The sequence below is a fragment of the Arachis ipaensis genome, chromosome B08 (assembly GCF_000816755.2).
Source record: "Arachis ipaensis cultivar K30076 chromosome B08, Araip1.1, whole genome shotgun sequence".
Classification (NCBI taxonomy): Eukaryota; Viridiplantae; Streptophyta; class Magnoliopsida; order Fabales; family Fabaceae; genus Arachis; species Arachis ipaensis.
The window spans coordinates 101319767-101341224 of NC_029792.2; the positions used below are offsets into that span (position 1 = coordinate 101319767).

At 39.8% G+C, this 21458-nt stretch overlaps 1 long non-coding RNA gene across 1 annotated transcript; it reads right to left on the reverse strand.

Annotated features, from left to right (window-relative positions):
- LOC110265661 lies at positions 18190-19290 on the reverse strand. Its single transcript, XR_002351853.1, has 3 exons — positions 18944-19290; positions 18744-18813; positions 18190-18395 (listed from the first exon to the last, which is right to left on the reverse strand). It is a non-coding gene; the product is annotated as an uncharacterized LOC110265661 (long non-coding RNA).

A 21458-nucleotide genomic window follows, 5' to 3' on the forward strand; every position in this document is an offset into this window, starting at 1 on the left:
CTTCTATTGTTCTTTTCCTCTGACACCTCAAGGAATCTCTATACTGTGACATAGAGAATTCCATACTTTCTTGTTCTCTTCTCTTGCATATGAGCAGGAGCAAAGACAAAGGCATTCTTGTTGAAGCTAATCCTGAACCTGAAAGGACCTTGAAGAGAAAGCTAAGAGAAGCTAAAGTACAAATCTCTGTAGAGGGCCTAACAGAGCTTTTCAAAGAAGAAGAAGCCATGGCAGCCGAAAACAACAATGCCAACAATGCAAGGAAGGTGCTTGGTGACTTTACTGCACTTACTCCCGACTTCTATGGGAGAAGCATCTCAATCCCTGCCATTGGAGCAAACAACTTTGAGCTTAAGCCTCAATTAGTTTCTCTAATGCAACAGAATTGCAAGTTTCATGGACTTCCATTGGAAGATCCTCATCAGTTCTTAGCTGAATTCTGGCAAATCTGTGACACTGTCAAGACCAATGGGGTTGACCCTGAGGTCTACAGACTTATGCTCTTCCCTTTTGCTGTAAGAGACAGAGCTAGGACATGGTTGGACTCACAACCTAAAGAAAGCTTGAACTCTTGGGAAAAGCTAGTCAATGCCTTCTTGGCAAAGTTCTTTCCACCTCAAAAATTGAGTAAGCTTAGAGTGGAAGTCCAAACCTTTAGACAAAAGCAAGGTGAATCCCTCTATGAAGCTTGGAAAAGATACAAGCAATTGATCAAAAGGTGTCCTTCTGACATGCTTTCAGAATGGAGCATCATAGGTATCTTCTATGATGGTCTGTTTGAACTATCCAAGATGTCATTGGACAGCTCTGCTGGAGGATCTCTTCATCTGAAGAAGACGCCTGCAGAAGCTCAGGAACTCATTGAAATGGTTGCAAATAACCAATTCATGTACACTTCTGAAAGGAATCCTGTGAATAATGGGACAACTCAGAAGAAGGGAGTTCTTGAGATTGATACTCTGAATGCCATATTGGCTCAGAATAAAATATTGACCCAACAAGTCAATATGATTTTTCAGAGTCTGTCTGAAATGCAAGCAGCAACAGGCAGTACTAAGGAAGCTTCCTCTGAAGAAGAAGCTTATGATCCTAAGAACCCAGCAATGGAAGAGGTGAATTACATGGGAGAACCCTATGGAAACACCTATAATCTTTCATGGAGAAATCATCCAAATCTCTCATGGAAGGATCAACAGAGACCTCAACAAGGTTTCAGCAACAGTAATGGTGGAAGAAATAGGTTTAGCAATGGCAAACCTTTTCCACCATCTTCTCAGCAACAGATAGAGAATTCTAAGCAAAGCCCCTCTGACTTAGCAACCATTGTCTCTGATCTAATCAAAACCACTCAAAGTTTCATGACTGAAATAAGGTCCTCCAATAGAAATTTGGAGGCACAAGTGGGTCAGCTGAATAAGAAAATTACTGAACCCCCTCCTAGTACTCTCCCAAGCAATACAGAAGAGAATCCAAAGAGAGAGTGCAAGGCCATAAACACGTCTCACATGGCCGAACCTGGAGAGGAGGAAGAGGCAGTGATCTCCACTGAGGAAGACCTCAATGGATGTCCACTAACCTCCATGGAGTTCCCTAATGAGGAACCATGGGAATCTGAGGCTCACATAGAGACCATAGAGATTCCATTGAATTTACTTCTGTCATTCATGAGCTCTGATGAGTATTCTTCCTCTGAAGAGGATGAAGATGTTACTGAAGAGCAAGTTGCTAAGTACATTGGAGCAATCATGAAGCTAAATGCCAAGTTGTTTGGTAATGAGACTTGGGAGGATGAACCTCCATTCTTCATCAAAGAACTGGATGACTTGACTAGGCAGAAATTACCTCTGAAGAGACAAGACCCTGGAAAATTCTTAATCCCTTGTACCATAGGCACCATGACCTTTGAGAAGGCTCTGTGTGACCTAGGGTCAAGCATAAACCTCATGCCTCTCTCTGTAATAGAGAAGCTAGGGATCATTGAGGTACAAGCTGCTAGAATCTCACTAGAGATGGCAGACAATTCAAAGAAACAGGCTTATGGACTTGTAGAGGATGTCTTGGTAAAGGTAGAAGACTATTACATCCCTGCTGATTTCATAATCCTAGAGACTGGGAAGTGTATGGATGAATCCATCATCCTTGGCAGACCCTTCCTAGCCACAGCAAAAGCTGTGATTGATGTTAACAGAGGAAAATTGATCATTCAAGTGAATGAAGACTCCCTTGTGTTCAAGGCTCAAGGATATCCCTCTGTAACCATGGAGAGGAAGCATGAAGAGCTTCTCCCAATACAGAGTCAAACAGAACCCCCACACTTAAACTCTAAGTTTGGTGTTGAGAGGTTCCAACATTGCTCTAAACATTTGTGAGGCTCCATGAGAGCCACTGTCAAGCTATTGACATTAAAGAAGTGCTTGTTAGGAGGTAACCCAATCTTTAACTATCTATATTAAATTTCTATTTTCTTTTGTTATTTTATGTTTTCTGTAGGTTGATGATCATGTAAAGTCACAAAAACAATTGAAAAAGCAAAAATAGAATGAAAAACAGAACACCCTGGAGGAGAAACTTACTGGCGTTTAAACGCCAGTAAGGGTAGCAGAATGGACGTTAAACGACTAGTCTGGCACCATTCTGGGCATTTAACGCCAGAAATAGGCAAGAAGCTGGCGTTAAACGCCAGAAATGGGCAGCAGCCTGGCATTTAACGCCAAGATTAGCAGCAAGGGGCGTTTTGCACGCCACATGGTGCAGGGATGAGAAACCCTTGACACCTCAGGATCTGTGGACCCCACAGGATCCCCACCTACCTCACCATTCAAATTCAAACCACGTTCCCACCCAAACCCACCCATAATGGCCGAACTATACCCCCCTCTCCACTCCTATATAAACCCATCTTCACTCCTTCATTTTCACACAACATACACACTACCTATCCCCCTTGGCCAAAACACAAAGCCCCCTCCATCTCCTCTATTTCTTCTTCTTCTACTCTCTTCTTTCTTCTTTTGCTCGAGGACAAACAACCTTCTAAGTTTGGTGTGGTAAAAGCTAAAGCTTTTTTGTTTTTTCATAACCATTAATGGCACCAAAGGCCGGAGAAACCTCTAGAAAGAGGAAAGGGAAGGCAAAAGCTTCCACCTCCGAGTCATGGGAGATGGAGAGATTCCTCTCAAGGGTGCATCAAGACCACTTCTATGAAGTTGTGGCCAAGAAGAAGGTGATCCCCGAGGTCCCTTTTAAGCTCAAAAAGGGCGAATATCCAGAGATCCGACATGAGATCCGAAGAAAAGGTTGGGAAATTCTCACCAACCCCATTCAACAAGTCGGAATCTTAATGCTTCAAGAGTTCTATGCCAATGCATGGATCACCAAAAACCATGATCAAAGTGTGAACCCGGACCCTAAGAATTGGCTTACAATGGTTCGAGGGAAATACTTGAATTTTAGTCCGGAAAATATAAGGTTGGCATTCAACTTGCCCATGATGCAAGGAGATGCACACCCATACACTAGAAGGGTCAACTTTGATCAAAGGTTGGACCAAGTCCTCATGGACATCTGTGAAGAGGGCGCTCAATGGAAGAGAGATTTAAGAGGGAAGCCGGTTCAACTAAGAAGGCATGACCTCAAGCCCGTGGCTAGGGGATGGTTGGAGTTCATCCAACGCTCAATCATTCCTACTAGCAACCGGTCTGAAGTTACTATAGACCGGGCTATCATGATTCATAGCATCATGATTAGAGAGGAAGTAGAAGTTCATGAGGTTATATCCCAAGAACTCTACAAGGTGGCGAACAAGTCCTCTACTTTGGCAAGGTTAGCCTTCCCTCATCTCATTTGTCACCTCTGTAATTCGGTTGGAATTGACATAGAGGAAGACATTCTCATTGATGAGGACAAGCCCATCACTAAGAAAAGGATGGAGCAAACAAGAGATCCCACTCATGGACAAGAACATGAGGAAGCTCCTCATCATGAAATCCCTGAGATGCCTCAAGGGATGCAACTTCCTCCACAAAACTATTGGGAGCAAATCAACACCTCCCTAGGAGAATTAAGTTCCAACATGGACAACTAAGGGTGGAGCACCAAGAACATTTCATCCTCCTCCATGAAATTAGAAAAGACCAAAGAACCATGAGAGAGGAGCAACAAAGGCAAGGAAGAGACATTGAGGAGCTCAAGCACTCCATAAGATCTTCAAGAGGAAGAACAAGCCGCCATCACTAAGGTGGACCCGTTCTTTAATTTCCTTGCTCTTTATTTTTTGTTTTTCAAAAATTATGCTTTATGTTTATTTATGTTTGTGTCTTTATTACATGATCATTAGTGTCTAAGTGTCTATGCCTTAAAGCTATGAAAATGAATCCATCACCTTTCTTAAATGAAAAATGTTTTNNNNTGTGGCATTTATGTATCCGGTGGTAATACTGGAAAACAAAATGCTTTGGGTCACGGCCAGGACTCATAAAGTAGCTGTGTTCAAGAATCAACATACTTAACTAGGAGAATCAATAACACTATCTGGATTCTGAGTTCCTATAAAAGCCAATCATTCTGAACTTCAAAGGATAAAGTGAGATGCCAAAACTGTTCAGAAGCAAAAAAGCTAAAAGCCCCGCTCATCTAATTAATACTGATCTTCATAGATATTTTTGGAATTCATTGTATATTCTATTCTTTTTATCCTATATGATTTTCAGTTGCTTGGGGACAAGCAACAATTTAAGTTTGGTGTTGTGATGAGCGGATAATTTATACGCTTTTTGGCATTGTTTTTAGTATGTTTTTAGTATATTTTAATTAGTTTTTATTATATTTTTATTAGTTTTTATTTAAAAATCACATTTCTGGACTTTACTATGAGTTTGTGTGTTTTTCTGTGATTTCAGGTATTTTCTGGCTGAAATTGAGGGACCTGAGCAAAAGTCTGATTCAGAGGCTGAAAAAGGACTGCAGATGCTGTTGGATTCTGACCTCCCTGCACTCGAAGTGGATTTTCTGGAGCTACAGAAGTCCAATTAGCAAGCTCTCAATTGCGTTGGAAAGTAGACATCCTGGGCTTTCCAGAAATATATAATAGTTCATACTTTTCCCGAGATTTGATGGCCCAAACAGGCGTTCCAAGTCAGCTCAAGAATTCTGGCATTTAATGCCGGAACTGGCACAAAAGCTGGAGTTAAATGCCCAAACTAGCACAAAAGCTGGCGTTTAACTCCAAGAAAAGTCTCTACACATGGAAGCTTCAATGCTCAGCCCAGGCACACACCAAGTGGGCCCGAAAGAAGATTTCTGCATTAATTACTGATTTCTGTAAACCCTAAGCTACTAATTCTCTATAAATAGGACCTTATATTATTGTATTTTCATCTTTGGACGTTTAGTCCCTAGACCTTGGAGGCTGGCCATTCGGCCATGCTTACACCATTATCACTTTTGTATTTTCAACGGTGGAGTTTCTACACACCATAGATTAAGGTGTGGAGCTCTGCTGTTCTTCATGAATTAATACAAGTACTATTGTTTTTCTATTCAACTCAAGTCTATTTCTTCTCCAAGATATTCATTCGCACCCAAGAACATGATGAATGTGATGATTATGTGACACTCATCACCATTCTCACCTATGAGCGCGTGACTGACAACCACTTTCATTCTACATGCAAACAAGCTTGAATGTGTATCTCTTGGGTTTCTAATCTAAGATTGGAACCTTCGTGGTATAGGTTAGAATTATTGGCGGCCATTCTTGAGATCCGGAACGTCTAAACCTTGTCTGTGGTATTCTGAGTAGGATCTGGGAAGGGATGACTGTGACGAGCTTCAAACTCGCGATTGTTGGGCGTGTGACAGACGCAAAAGGATCAATGCATCCTATTCCAACATGATCGAGAACCGACAGATGATTAGTCGTGCGGTGACAGCGCATTTGGAACATTTTCACTGAGAGGACGGGAAGTAGCCATTGACAACGGTGATGCCCAATATAAAGCTTGCCATGGAAAGGAGTATGAATGATTGGAAGATGGCAATAGGAAAGCAGAGGTTCAGGAGGAACAAAGCATCTTCAAATGCTTATCTGAAATTCCAACCAAATAATTACATAAGTATCTCTATCTTAATTTTATGTTTTATTTATCTTTTAATCATCAATTCTCCATCACCATCTGAATTCGCCTGACTGAGATTTACAAGGTGACCATAGCTTGCTTCAAGCCGACAGTCTCCGTGGGATCGACCCTTACTCACGTAAGGTTTATTACTTGGACGACCTAGTGCATTTGCTGGTTAGTTGTGCGGAATTGTGATAAAGTGTGATTCACGTTTAAGAGCTCCAAGTCCTTTGGCGCCATTGTTGATGATCACAATTTTGTGCACCACTAACACCGTTGTTTCCTTTGTTAGAATCCATATTATTTGTCACTTCGGATCACCACGAGCAATCATGAGCGATTAAGGCACCCTTTCTGTAACAAGAGACTAACAGAATTACTGAAGAAGCATGGGATAGTTCATAAAGTGGCAACAGCCTACCATCCCCAGACTAATGGGCAAGCTGAGGTATCCAACAGAGAGATAAAGAGTATATTGCAGAAGATACTCAAACCTAATAGAAGAGACTGGAGCACCAGGCTACAAGATGCACTCTGGGCATACAGAACAGCATACAAGACTCCTATTGGGATGAGTCCCTTCCGCTTAGTTTATGGAAAAGCCTATCACCTCCCATTTGAGGTGGATCACAAAGCCTTTTGGGCAGTAAAAGAGTGCAATATGGAATTTGAGAAGGCCGGAACTGAGAGGAAGTTGCAACTACAAGAATTAGAGAGCCTATGCCTAGAAGCTTATGAGAACTCAAGGCTGTACAAGGAAAAGATGAAGGTTGTGCATGATAAGCACATCAAGAGGAGAGAGTTCAAACCTGGGGACTTTGTCCTCCTTTACAACTCTAGACTGCGGCTCATGCCAGGCAAGTTGAGATCAAGATGGGAAGGTCCATACAGAGTAGAGAAGGCTGAGCCATACGGAGTTTTCCATCTGAGTCATCCTTCAAGCTCTGAATTCATCAAAGTTAATGGACATCGCTTAAAGCTATATCATGGTTAGAAGGCGACGAAAACCAAGGAGCTAGAGATCTTCCTCTTGGAGGATCCACCCATAGCAGAAAACTGAGCTAGTGGAGCGTCCAACTTAAGGACGTTAGAGCAAAGTGCTGGGTGGGAGACAACCCACCATGGTATAATCATTCCTTTCCTTCCTCTTAGTTTTCTTTTTTAATAACTCTTCTCATTATTTGCACATTTAGTTTGCATCTTCATTTGCACAATTGCATATACAAAAAAAAAAGGGGCACGCGATGCGACAGCGTCGCCGACGCGTCTGCGTCGTGGGTGAGTATGAAAGAAAAATAAATCGAACAGAAAGTCACGCGAGAGCGTGGCTGGAGGCGTGCCTTAGGCACAAATCGCCCCACGCGACCGCGTCGCTGATGCGTCCGCGTCACCCACGCAGACGCGTGACCTGAAAATCGACGTAAGAAAGGGTGCATGGCCAAAAGTTGTGCTGAAGTGGGGCTGGACTGACGCTAGATGCCCAAGCCCCACCACGCGAACGTGTGCCCCACGCGTCCGCGTCGTATTCCAATATTGGCCATCCACGCGATCACGTACACCACGCGACCGCGTCACCCTGGAATTTGGCAACAATGAGTATCGAACAGTGAGTTGTGCGAGCACGAGGCTACCCTCGCGCCAGTAGCATCGAACGAGTCACGCGTCCGCGTGACCGACGCGACCACGTTGATTCTTATAAGTGCCTTCCGCGCGAACGCGTACCCCACGCGTCCGCGTCGCTTGCGCCGCACAACTTATCCTAATCTGCCAAAATATCTTATCTTTCTCTTCCCCAAATCCTACTTTTTCTTTTCCCTTCTTATTTCTTTCTTCCCCTTTCTTCCTTCTTCCTTCTCTCTCACTGTCCACTTTCTCTCTCTCACCACCATTATCAAGGTTTCTCTTTTCTTCTTCCCTCCCTACTTTTTTATTCTTTTTCTTATTTTTATGTTTTCTTCTTCTTTTCTTTTTCTTTTTACTTGCATTATCCATGTTTTCTTTTTCTTTCTTTTTCTTTTAATTGGTGTTGAAAATTTATTAGGATCATTATTATTCCTTATGATTTGCTTGTGAATTGTTAAGGACTTGTTTGGCAATTATATATTAATTTTTAAGGGTTGCTTGCATGTTCAATTCAATACTTTCAATAGCTTATTCACCATGCATGCTATGTGTTTGTGAAAATGCCCGTATGGCATTGTGCACTGTTTTTCGATATCTTTTATCCTACTCCTCTAAAATGCTTGCTTTTCACAAAAAAACCCCTCTTTTATTTTATTATTTAAATATAATTGTTATTACAAACAGGTTAGTTTGAAAGGCTTGGTAATCTAACTTGGACATTGAATGCTTGATCTATGCTACTCATGCCTTTGCCTGCATGCCAATAAACACCTTGCATTTACTTGTCCCCATATGCACTTGCTATATTTCCATTGATGATTTTCCACATGTAGTCATGACCATGTGCTTACATCATTCATCTTTTAATGTGCAATGATTACCACCTTCCCCGTTCTCTTCCTTGCTCTATCCCTTTGAATTCAAGCTACTTTCTTTTTCCCCTTTTAGGATGGCCACCAAAAAAGGCAAGGAGAAAGCTACTCCCAAACCACCCGCAAGAAGAGGAACCAAACGAGCTCTAGTGGCAGAGCCATCTTCAACTGCAGTTAAGCCCTCAACAAAAAGGATTAAGAGGATTACAAAGGTTGATGAAAAAGAGAAAGCCTTCCCAGCAAAGGACACTGCACGATTTATCAATTGCTACTGTGAGCAGATGTTCCCCATACTGGCAGAAAGGAGTTACAACAATGAATACCTTCTTATTCTCCCGACCTGTATTGCTGACTTTGTTGAGCCGCAAATTGAACGAAGACAATGGGGTTTCCTACAGAGGCAGCCACGGCAGGTTAATCTTTCCTAGGTAGTCGAGTTCTACTCTAATTTCCACCTACCAACCCTGCAGTCTGTCTATGTCTGTCAGAAATAAGTCCACATTACAGAAGAGACCATTCAGCGAGCTCTAGATCTCCCCCTACTCCAGAAGGACTGGACGCATTTCAAGAAGCCTCACTCAAGCGCCAGACGTACCAATTTGACTGGGACGCTGTTCTCAGAGTTATCGCACTACCTGGCAGTAGATGGATTTACAGATACCATCGTTCCCGTCCTAAGGGAATATCGGCTTCCGCACTTACCTTGGAGGCTCGCGTATGGGCACAGATTATGTCCCATTACGTCTTTTCGAGCACCCACGAGTCCTCCTTCAGTGCAGACATGGCCGTTTTACTATGGTGCATCCTTACAGACCAACCTCTGAACCTACCAAGACACATCCGGAATGCCATGGGACACGTACAAATTGCGGGTAACTTACCTTTTCCCACCTTGGTTTCAGATCTCGTCTCAGCAGCCGGAGTCTCCTACAGAGCTGGAGACACCAAGCCATGCTCCCACGGGATGATCAGTACGTCCCTAATAGGAAATATATTAGACCTCCAACAGTCACTACACGCCAGCCTACTGAACCGGCTGAATGCATTCCACCTTCAACACCACATGCACCTACAACAAACCAACTGCTCCATCAGATACTTGAGAGGTTGGATCGGCAGGAACACAAAGCAAAGCTGAGAGAGCGCCGTAACAAGCGCCGATTCACATACCTCAAGGAGCTATTTATGGGAAAATACAAAGACACAGACACCCCGGACTCCACTTCATTTACCAGCACAGGGAGCCATGATGGTCCCGACTGTGGGGATACTGCTACCAGCCCACCTTTGTTCCTAACAGATGGCACCGTGGACGGTGCAAAGCCTTAAGTGTGGGGAAGTCGGTCAGTACCTGACTTTCGGAGGTAATTTTTCTTCCCTAACACCAATAAAATAGGATATTTAGTTAGTTTTTCTTTTGAAGAATAGGATAAATTGCATAATAATAGGTTAGTTGCATGCATGTTCTACTTGATTGAAAAGATAATAAGTTTCTTCTAAAACTCTATTTTTAGAACAAAATTTCATTAAACTTTTATGTTAAATTTGCTTGAAGTTGTATTTGGAACATGGTTCTTAAGCTAAAGAACACACAACCTGTGAGACTTTGAGCCTAAGTACATGGTTACATTATTTAACCATAATTGTTTTATTCTTGTGTGTTTACTTCTCTATGATTGTAATCTATATTTTGTTTCGTCCTATATGTCCAATGTTTAATATATTTATATGCTTGCATATGATTGAGGCCATTATTTGCTTAGCTCACTTATCCAAATTAAGCCTACCCCTTAAGTTACCTTTGTTAGCCACTTTGAGCCTTTAAATCCCATTTGTTCTTTATTTTACCACATTACTAGCCTTAAACGGAAAAACAATTATATATCCCAATTGAATCTTTGGCTAGCTTGAGGTAGAATTGTGTGTTAATTGAGTATGGGAAAATTGTGGGAATGAAAGATAATAAGGGAATGTGTCATGATAATATAATGGGAATTTGGGTACCGACTCATGTGAAACTGTAAAAGAAAAATTAAAAATCTATGTGCATTGATAAGCTGTGTTTATTTTAAAAAAAAATCCAAAAAAATGTTCAATAAAAAAATAAGGGGACAAAATTGCCCCAGTGCTAAGTTAAAATTCAAGGATCAATGCATATATGATAAAATTAAAATAAAAGTTGATACATGAGTATGAAATGTGAGAAGGAAATTCTGGGTAGCTAGGTCTGAAATTTAAGTTATATAGAATATATATTGTGTTAGGTGAAAGCTTGGGTTAATTAAAGATTCAATTTATAAGCTTACTTAGCCAGATATGTACCCTTACCCTTACCTTGGCCCCATTACAACCTTGAAAAGACCTCATGATGTTTGCATTGGTATATTAAATGTTGTTGATTGGTTAGGAGAAGAACAAAAATTAGAAAGCATGATTAGAGAAGGATAGAGTGATTACCCTATACACTAGAAAGACTAGAGTGTACATACATCATCAGTGAGGGTTCAATGCTTAAATTCTATGTTCCCTGCTTTCATGAGCTACCTTCTTGTATTTTTATCTGTTGTTACTGTATAAGAATTGAATTAGTGGAATTTGATTTGTGATTGTCTTGAAGAGCTTATTTATTTTTGACCAAGTGGACAAGAATCATATAGTTGCATTCACATATATAGGTTGCATTGCATTGCATGAGTTTTACATGTTCCCACTCATTTATTTTATCTCCTTCAACTAAGCATGAGGACATGCTAATGTCTAAGTATGCGGAGGTTGATAAACTATTATTTTATGGTTTATATTGCGTTTAATTGTGTGGTTTTATCGAATCTTTACCCACTTATTCATTAATTTAGCATGCATTTACAATTCCTTCCCAAAATTACTCCATGGTTGAAAACTACTTCCTAGAGACTTTTAATTATGTATTTTAATGTTCCTTTATTCCATTCGATGCCGTGATCTGTGTATTAAGTGTTTCAGGCTTTATAGGGCATGAATGACTTGGAGATTGGAAAGGAGGCTTGCAAAAATGGAAGGAACACAAGAAATGGAGGAGATGACCAGCGAGAAGTGACGCGGACGCATGGCTCACGCGACCGCGCGAAATAGAGGAAATTGCAGGGACGCGCTTGCATGCCTGACGCGAATGCATGGATTGGAAACTGCACAAGTGACGCGAATGCGTGGACGACGCGCACGCGTGGCAAGGCAAAACGCTGGATGACGCGAACGCTTGGATGACGCGATCGCGTGACGTGCGCGATCTGCAGAATCTGCAAAATTCGCTGGGGGCGATTTTGGGCCCTGTTTTGACCAGTTCTTGGCCCAGAAAAGCATATTAGAGCCAGAGAACATGCAGAGACCAACACAACATTTATTCCGCATAATTTTAGTTTTAGATCTGATTTTACTCCTCCTCTAGGTTTTCTCTCTACACATTCAGAGCTCTTAGGATTTTGATTTTATTGCTTTTTGGATTGGGATATTGAGAAGAGTTATTACCTCCGTCAAGACTTCATCATTCTAGTTTTTTTCCTTACTTGTCACTTACTCTTTCATATCCTTAATTTATTCAGAATTACTATTGGATTATTTTTAGAATTTATTAATACAAGAACTATTTTTATTCTTAATTGATCCTTTTGATTATTATTTATCATGTCTTTCTTTATTTCCCTTTCTTATTTCGTGAATTTTACAATCATAATGAGCGAGTAGTTCCATAACTTGATTGGGAGTTGGTTGAAAGGAGGACCTTGAGTTGGAATGCTCAACAGTAAAATTATAGTTGGGTTTAGCGTTAGGTCGCCCCTCTAGTCACTGACACTAGTCCTTCCCAAGGGAGAGGATTAGAACTTGTGAATAGAAATTGACTTCCAACTTGCTTAACTTTCCTTTATCTGGTAAAGGATAATTGAGCAGGCGACCTTCAATTATCACTTTTATCTTGGGAAAACTCCAACAAGGATAGGACTTCTGACTAATCTACTCCCGGTCAAGGTTTTTATTTAAATTACACAAATTCTCTAATTTAATTTTCTGTCTAGCAAACTCAACCCCTTTTGGAAAATATCTGATTAATAAAATAGCATATCTTTCTGCAACTCGTTGGGAGACGACCTGGGATTCATACTCCCAGTATTTTAATTCTAATTTTGTGACAACCCTTCTAAATTGATAAGCGGATTTTTGGTTAGTTAAGAACTATACTTGCAACGTATCTCTTATAATAATTTCTTAACTCGCCAATTTCCGCCACGTCAGTGGATCTTGGCCGACAATTTTCCGTTAATTTTAAATCTATAAGTGGCACTCTTAACACAACTCATCATCAGCTTCACCCATTCTTTACTGAAACCGAACCTTTCCATGACCCTTTGCAAAAAATTCCATTCCATTCTATCGTAAGCCTTATTCATATCCAATTTGATGGCTATGTCATTACTTCCGTGATTTCCTTTTCTTTTTAATTTGTGAAACACTTCCTGCACTACCACAATATTATCCTGTATGAGCCTTCCTTTTATAAAAGCGCTCTGAACCGGGGATATGACAACATCAAGCACTATTCTCAATCTTCCAACCAAGACTCTTGTTACAATCTTATATATGAAGTTACAGCAGCTGATGGGTCTGAGTTGATTCAGGCTGTCCGGTTGCCTCACTTTTGGAATCAAAACCACAGTTGTTTCACCTAGGTCCTCTAGTAAACTGCCTTCCTCAAAAATCTGCCTCACCACGCCACATACATCTTTACTCAGAATATCCCAATGCTGTTGAAAGAAAAGACCATTTAATCCATCTGGGCCCAGGGCTTTTAAGCTTCCCTTGCTAAAGACTATGTCCTTAATTTTCTCATCTTTGATCTTTGCCATTAGGTCATCATTCATCTTTCTCGTGACCCTCATAGGTATATGTTTTATGCAGTCTTCCATGTTCCTATCCCCTTCCGAGGTGAACAGCTTGGTGAAATGTGTTTCTACTAGCCTCATAATGTCTGTTTCTCCTTGTGTCCAATGTCCAACCTCGTCTTTCAGTTTGTCAATTCTATTCCTCATTCTTCTCTGTATGGTTGTTGCATGAAAGAAGGCTGTGTTTTTATCTCCCCATTTAAGCCATTTCAACCTTGATATTTGCCCCCAGTATTTTTCTTCTTGTTTCCAAAGATCAGTTATCTGGTTCTTTAGTTCCTTCTCTCTTTTTTGATCTCTGTCCGTCATATCGCCCTTTTGTATTTGATGTAGCTCATTCTTCTTTTTTTCTATTTCTTTGTCTGCTCTTTTGAACTTTCTTCTGCTCCACTCCTTCAATTCCCTTATGCATCTGCTTCTCTTTCTAATAAATTGGTTCCAACAGTTTCTGTTTCCATCATCCTGCTGCCAAGTCCTCCTAATAACCTCTTCGCATTCCTCATGCTCTGTCTAAAAGGCCTCAAACCTGAATTCTTTTTTTATCCGATCTTTCGGCTGTGTTTCCAAAATTAAGGCACAATGATCTGAACTTATGGCCGGAGCAGCTTTTAGAACAACATTCTGATGTAAACTCAGCCATTCTGATGTAAACTGACTAGTGACAAAGTTGTTTCTTGGGTTGCTGTACCATGTGTACCTACTTCCTTTAAGGTCAATATCTATTAAACCATTGTCATCTACAAATCTTCTGAAGGAATCCAAATAAATTTTTGGTTGAGGATGAAGGCCTACCTTTTCATCTTGACTTAGGATATCATTGAAATCTCCCAAAACAGCTTGAGGTTCTTCCCTGTTCCTATTACTTACCGTAAGCTCCCCTAGAGTTGCCTTCGCTTTTGGAAAACTGGATTGCCATATACAAAAACACCCTGCCATTTCATAACGTTATTAAGGTTAATACTAGCTTTAATATAATTATCACACCACTCATAAACATCGATATTAATATTGGATTTCCATAACAAACATAGCCCACCGGACAAGCCCCGGGGTTCTACACAAAAAAACTTGTCAAAGTTCAGCCTTCTTCTTATCCTACTCATTCTTTCCTGACTGGCCCTGGTTTCCATTAAAAATACTATAAGCGGATTTACTTTTTTACAAAGGTTATACAACTCAGAATCGGGGCAGCCGCTATTCCCCGACAATTCTAACTGATGATACTCATGGCTGAGGTTGGGGCTTGATAAGGCCCGCCTCCTCAGCCATTTGAATTTCTATAATCTGACCAGTAACTTGCCTAGCTAACTGATACTCCCCTGAACCATTAGAGTTGGTGTTGTTCTTTGTTTTCTTAGGTTCTCTATCCTCTTGTTCCTCCTGTCTCTCCCTATAAGTTAGCATTGGAATATGTTTGGTTTCTCGTTTCCTCTTTAATTTCAAATTCAGCTCCAATTTCTTTGCAAGTCGCGTTTCCCAATCTGTCTGTGCTTCCGTTTCCTTTTCTTCATCTTCATCACTTGCTAACTCAACATAGTATATATTCTCCCTTGGCTTTGCTTTTTGGCACTCTCCTCTATGTTCAGCCTTCTGATCTTCTTTGGATAGTCTTCTTGTAGCATTTTCCTCTATTTCCCCCTTCAGAAATTCTTGTTTTTCTTTTCCTTTTGTTCTGGCTTCATACCCCTGTTCGTCCCGCTTCCTTGCTAACATCAGCCTCTTTAATTCCTGGCCTATGGTTTTCTTTTCTTTTTTTCCTAGGCCCATTCTCCATTCTTCTATTTTATAGCTGTTCACTTCTTCCCCTTCATTTGTGTAATTGTTCAGCCCACTTTCTCCAGCATTCCTTGCTTGCTGATTTAAGGCCCCTGTTTTGGGCCCAATATCCCTTGCTTGACCATTTCCATCTGATTTCTTTGCTTGATTCCTCCTTTCTTGCATCTGGGCCTTTTTGATAGCGGCCCATTCATTCTTCCTCTCTCTTATCTCTTCAATCAGATTGCTGATTTTATAGGTTGTTCCTAATTCATGATGCGTATCCCCCTTTTCCTGAAAATCAGGGATTCTTGGTATTTCTTCTACCTGCTCCTCTGCGTCTACCATCTCTTCTTCTCTCCTCATTTGGTTTTCCCATACACTTTCCTCACGGATTTTCTGCTGCGAAACTCTTTCTGCCCTCATCCTACTTTCTTCAGAGCTTCATTCTTCGCTACTCTCTCTCTCTCAGGGTTCATTTGTTCACGCGCATGTACCTCCCCATCCTGACTCCGTCCTCCTTGTTTTGGAGTACCTCCTCCCATGGTTGATCATGTTCGACCCAGACTTGCTCCCAGTCTCGATGCATATTTTTTCTTTGTGGAATCCCAGCATGCCATGGCTGTTGGATTTTTGCATGACTTCTTCTCATGCCCTAGTATACTACAGTTGAAGCAGTAGCTGTCTGGCAACCTCTCATACTTGAAAAAAATCCACAGTGGAGGTAGATTCTCTCTATCTAACCAGAATCCTGTAGGTAATGCCTTTGTGATATTGATGCTCACCCTAATTCTCAGATATGGCCTCTTGAGGACTCCATCCATCTTTGGTTCTTCAGCTTCGACTAAGACTCCTAACATTTCTCCAATAAGGCAAGCAGTTTCTTTCTCCATGAATTCAAGTGGAATGCCATGCACTTGAATCCAAAATTCCATGAAATCATGGTCAACTTCAAAAACTGACACGCCCTCTCTCCATAGCCTGAGATTAATCATATTACCTTTGACATTCCATGGTCCATTCTGAATGATCTGCAACCCTTTCTTCCTGTCTTTGAAGCTGAATAGTATCTTCTTCCTTCCAATGTCTGTACCGCCACTCCTTGAGGGTTTTCCCACATTCCTAGTAAAGCATTCTTGCAAGTTTTGAAGCTCATCTCCTTATCACTTATTAACTTTCCCACCACATTTAAGCAATCTTTCTTATATCCCATTTCTCCCGACTTGTTGAGTTTTATGACTTTTTCCTCGATGTTGTTCATTTTGAAGGGTTAGTGAAAAAAATTTTGTGTGTTTCAGGTTTCAGTGGTTAATGAAGAGAATGATGTGTGTTTCAGGTTTCAGTGGTCTTGACGATTCAAGTGGAATGAGGATTATGTAAGAGTGTAGATTTGTTTGTTGAAAAATAAGACTCAAAAACTCCCTTAAATTTGGAGAAGAACCCAGAGTTTTCAAAAGACTCTCCTATTGAGAGAAACGGAGCTCCCTGAACAGAGCTGTTGTCTCCGCCCCTACCCTTTCTACAACCGTGATTGCTGCATTATTTATTATATTTAATTAGATATACAATTCAAGTGATTGCAGCCCATGAGGCATTCAATTCATGGAACACTACTACGTAATACCCCTTTTCCATTTTTCGTATCAAATTCTTTTTAAATTTAACAGGAGAAGATCTTGATTGAATATCACGTGGGCCAATAATGCCCTAAGGGGTAAATTTTTGGCCGAGCATGTGCCTTATGCCCAGTTGAAGGCGTTGCATCATAGTAAATTTACAATTATGCTAAGTAACCAATTAGGGTAGCATATTACAGTCAACTATTACTTGGGCTTAGAAAAATTAATTAAAAATAACCCAAATTCATCATACAAAGTCACTTTGACATTTCTCTCAGCAAAAAATACGCTGAAAGCCTCTCTTTCCTTTCCTCTCTCATTATTAAAAAGGAAACATTTAAAATATAATTAAAAAAAAACATCTTAAAAATAATAAAAGAAATTATCTAAAATATTAAAAAAACAAAAAAAAATAAAAAATAAAAAATAAAAAATCCTAAATTATTAACAGAAAACAATACATAAAAAAAACATCTAAAACTATTAAAAGAGAATCCTTTAAAACCTAAAAAGAAAAAATATACAAAGAAATATCTAAAACTTAATAAAAAAAACATCTAAAATATTAAAAAAATCCAAAAGTCAAACAAAATAAAAACAACTCAAAATTACTGAGGAAAGAACATTTGAAACATAATAAAAAGAAACACTACAAGAAAATACGTCTATTGCCACGCTTTTAAAGCGTGGCGAAAAGTTGAAAAAAGCGTGGCGATAGCTTTTCGCCACGCTTTTTGAGCTACTGCCACGCTTTTGAAAGGGTGGCGTATGAAGGGGTGGCGGTTGATCTATCGCCACGCTTTTGGTGACCTATCGCCACGCTTTTTCTTTTGCCACGCTTTTTACAACTAGCCACCCGTTAAAGCGTGGCCGTATGTGGGAGATAGGGCCACGCTTTAAAAGCGTGGCCATATGGGAGATACAGCCACGCTTTTGAAGCGTGGCGATAGGTAGAGATACGGCCACGCTTTTGAAGCGTGGCGATAGCAAGAGATACGGCCACGCTTTTAAAACGTGGCGATAGGGAGAGATACGGCCACGCTTTAAAAGCGTGGCCATAGCAAGATATACAGCCACGCTTTAAAAGCGTGGCAAAAACCTTGTTAAATTAAAAAAAAAATTATTTTCCTTACTTGATCTTCATTGCTACACTATAAATTTTCAATCCTTTTTTATTACCAAACCTACAAATATATTATGCAATTTTTATTACAAGACAAATCAAACAATAGTTAGTGACATATATAATTTACTATAATTGTTTTATACATTAAAAAACTAATACTCAAATACAAAATAAATCTTGAGTTCAAAATCCAAAACTAAAAACTGAAGAAAAATACAGAAATAATATAAGTTAGAACTGCTCATAATATATCAAATTACACTAATAGAGATGATCATCAACCTAAATACTTAGTAAAAGATCATAATCAACCTAAAACTGCTCCACTTTGTGCATTAAGCGTTCAAGTTATCCATTCCAATACTAGCCTGCAGCAAAATATCAAGAACAAATTGAGCCAAGAAAAATGATATATATAAAAATATTATAAGAAATAATCTAATTTATGCATGTATTAACAATTCTAAATTAAACTAGGTTCACATTCTACTATAAAAATTCATCAGCATTATGCTAATAAGAATAAAACAAAATGTATTGAAGCAAGTTCAGCTACTTGAGGTCCAAAATTTCACAACTTCCTTTAGCTAGAAACAAAGCAAAAAATATATTGAAGACTTTGAAAATAGAATTGCTGCATTTATAATCTAAAGACTCAAACCCATAAAAGAATTGCTGCATTTATAATCTAAAGAGAGGAAATTACAATATTGGACCTATTTGAATTCTTTTGGAATGTATCTTCTAGCTTTCTTTGCCTTCACAAGATGGAGTTAATACAAGGCACTGATAAACAAAGAAACAGAACAGTTAATGAAAGAAACAATTTCCATTTCTCACAAATTAAAGTTGAACATACATAAACAACACTTAGAGAAAGATTCATTGTTACAATTTTGCAGACTTAATGAATTACCTTCCTCTAAATACCCATAGATGAGATATGACAAGTGTTTGTCCATGTCAACTAGGAACTGTGACAACAAGAGAAAAAGGCTTCAAAAGATTACACCAACACCATACTTTCAATTTCATGGTAATAAACTTAAAGGCCTACAAGCTACAATGCCACTGAAATTATTTGTAGTAGTAGTGTTGAATACCATGTTAAAAACCAAATGCTACCAATCTAAACTTCTCAACCTACCCATTTCCCACCAAAATTATTCTGAAATAATAATCAAAATAATTCACCATACACTCTAATTTCCAACAGAAAATGTTTAAAGATAATGCTTAATGGTGGGTGCTTCAGCGTGAACTTACGAGCTAAATTTCTTCAATCTGTAATCAAAATAATTCTTCATTATGTCATTCACATTAGGGGTGCGAAAAAGTTTACAAGCTGCAAAAAAAGAAAACCGATAAGAATAAAAATACTGGTCCAATAATTTCAAAATGAGAAAAAGGTTTCTACTGTTTGAAGAAAAATTGTATTGAGTAACAATTATATCAACTTGCTTGTAAAGGAATTAAATTCATGTTGGTTATATAAAACCGATAAGAATAAAACTAATGTATATAAAATAATAACACTACCTTGCCCAGATGGGTGATAAATTCACATGAGTAACAATCATATCCTTCGTTCTAATAAGCACAACCTTAATATCTCTTTATCTTCTATTATGAAATATTGTACTCATCAAAGAGGCAAAGACAACAATATAAAGATGTGTTTGGTAAATGAAGAGCTTGAAGGACAAGGGATGGGAAAAAAAAGAGTTAGTGAATAAAGTAGAATTGAAACCCAATCCTTTTTCACTCAAAAAGGCAAACTTGTAATCACAGCCTTAAAACAATTTAATGGTGGTTTTTCCTTGTTTGTACAGTTTGTACAACTCAAAGCTGAGAAAGAAAAAACTCAAACCTGAATGACATGGTTTTTGAAGCTGACATTCTCTTTCTCCTTGCGGGTTTTGTACTCAATGTAGAGAATGCTTATCAAATAAGCAATCCAAATACAACAAAGAGAATAATCCCAGTTAGTTAGTTAGTTTCAACAATTATGAAATGAATTGAAACTGTTTTGTGTATATACCTGATTTGAGGCATAGAACCAGCGCCGAGAAGAAGAAGAGTGGCTGAATAGGGGCTTGTGACCTTCCTCACCAAAAGAGCATCAGCGCCGAGGAGAAGAAGATGAGCAGTGCCGAGAAGAAAGGAGCAGGGGAAGAGATATAGATCCAAGAAGTGGGTTCTACAGCGCAAAAGTAAGCCACTTCCACTTCCACAGAACCACTCCTTGGATGTCACCACCTTCATCTCATCACACGCCCACCATGCCAGGATCCCCTTCTTTGACGCCACCACCGGCAACCACATCACCTTCCACCAACTCTGGCGAGCAGTCGACGCCGTTGCCCCCTCCCTCTACGACCTCGGCATCCGCAAGGGCACCGTCGTCCTCCTCCTTTCCCCAAACAACATCTACTTCCCCGTCGTCTGCCTCGTCGTCATGTCCCTCGGCGCCATCATCACCACCACCAACCCTCTCAACACCGCCGCCGAAATCCGCAAGCAAATCAACGAATCGAAGCCTCGCATCGCCACCATCCCTCCCCTGGCCTCGAAAATCACAGCCACCTCGCCCTCGCTCCCGATCATCCTCATGGAGGCCGACACCAGCAGCAGCTTCCTTTCAGCCGTCACCACCCTCAGCCGTCAGTGCAGGGGTTGTGAGTGACGGAGGCATTGATGGGGGTGAGAGAGTCTCAAAGCGTGTTTAGGTGTTATTAGGCTGAAGGGGTTGTTAGGTTTGAGAGTCTCTCGCAGGTTAGGGTTATTAGTTTTTTTTTTCCAAAACAAAAAAAAAGAACCTTTTGGCCACGCTTTTAAAGCGTGCCAAAAGAGTACTAGGATATGGCCACGTTTTAAAAGCGTGGCCATAATGAAACCCTGTTGCCACGCTTTTGAAACGTCTCTCTTTTTCTCTATGGCCACGCTTTTGAAGCGTGGCAGAAAAAAATGTGGCTGTTTCTCTAATAAATGGCCACCTTTTCAAAAGCGTGGCCGTTGACCCTTTTCGCCACGTTTTTGAAGCGTAGCCAGAAAAAATGTGGCCAAATCTCTATTCAATCGCCACCCTCACAAAAGCGTGGCCATTGACCACTTTTGGCCACGCTTTTAAAGCGTGGCAAATAAAAAGCGTGGCCATAGGCCATTTTTCTTGTAGTGAAATATTCGATAAAGCCTAACAAAAAAGAGATATCCAAAATCATTTTAAAAATATTCAAAATCTAATAAAACAAGACATCTAAATAAAATTAGTGGGCCGGAAAAAGAATATCCGAAACATAATAAAAGAAAACATCCAAAATATAAGATAAAGAAATATTCGAAAATTAAGAAAAATAAACATCTAAAACTATTAAAAAGACTAAAACTAAAAAAAAATCTAAAACAAAAAAAATCCAAAACCTATAAAAAAG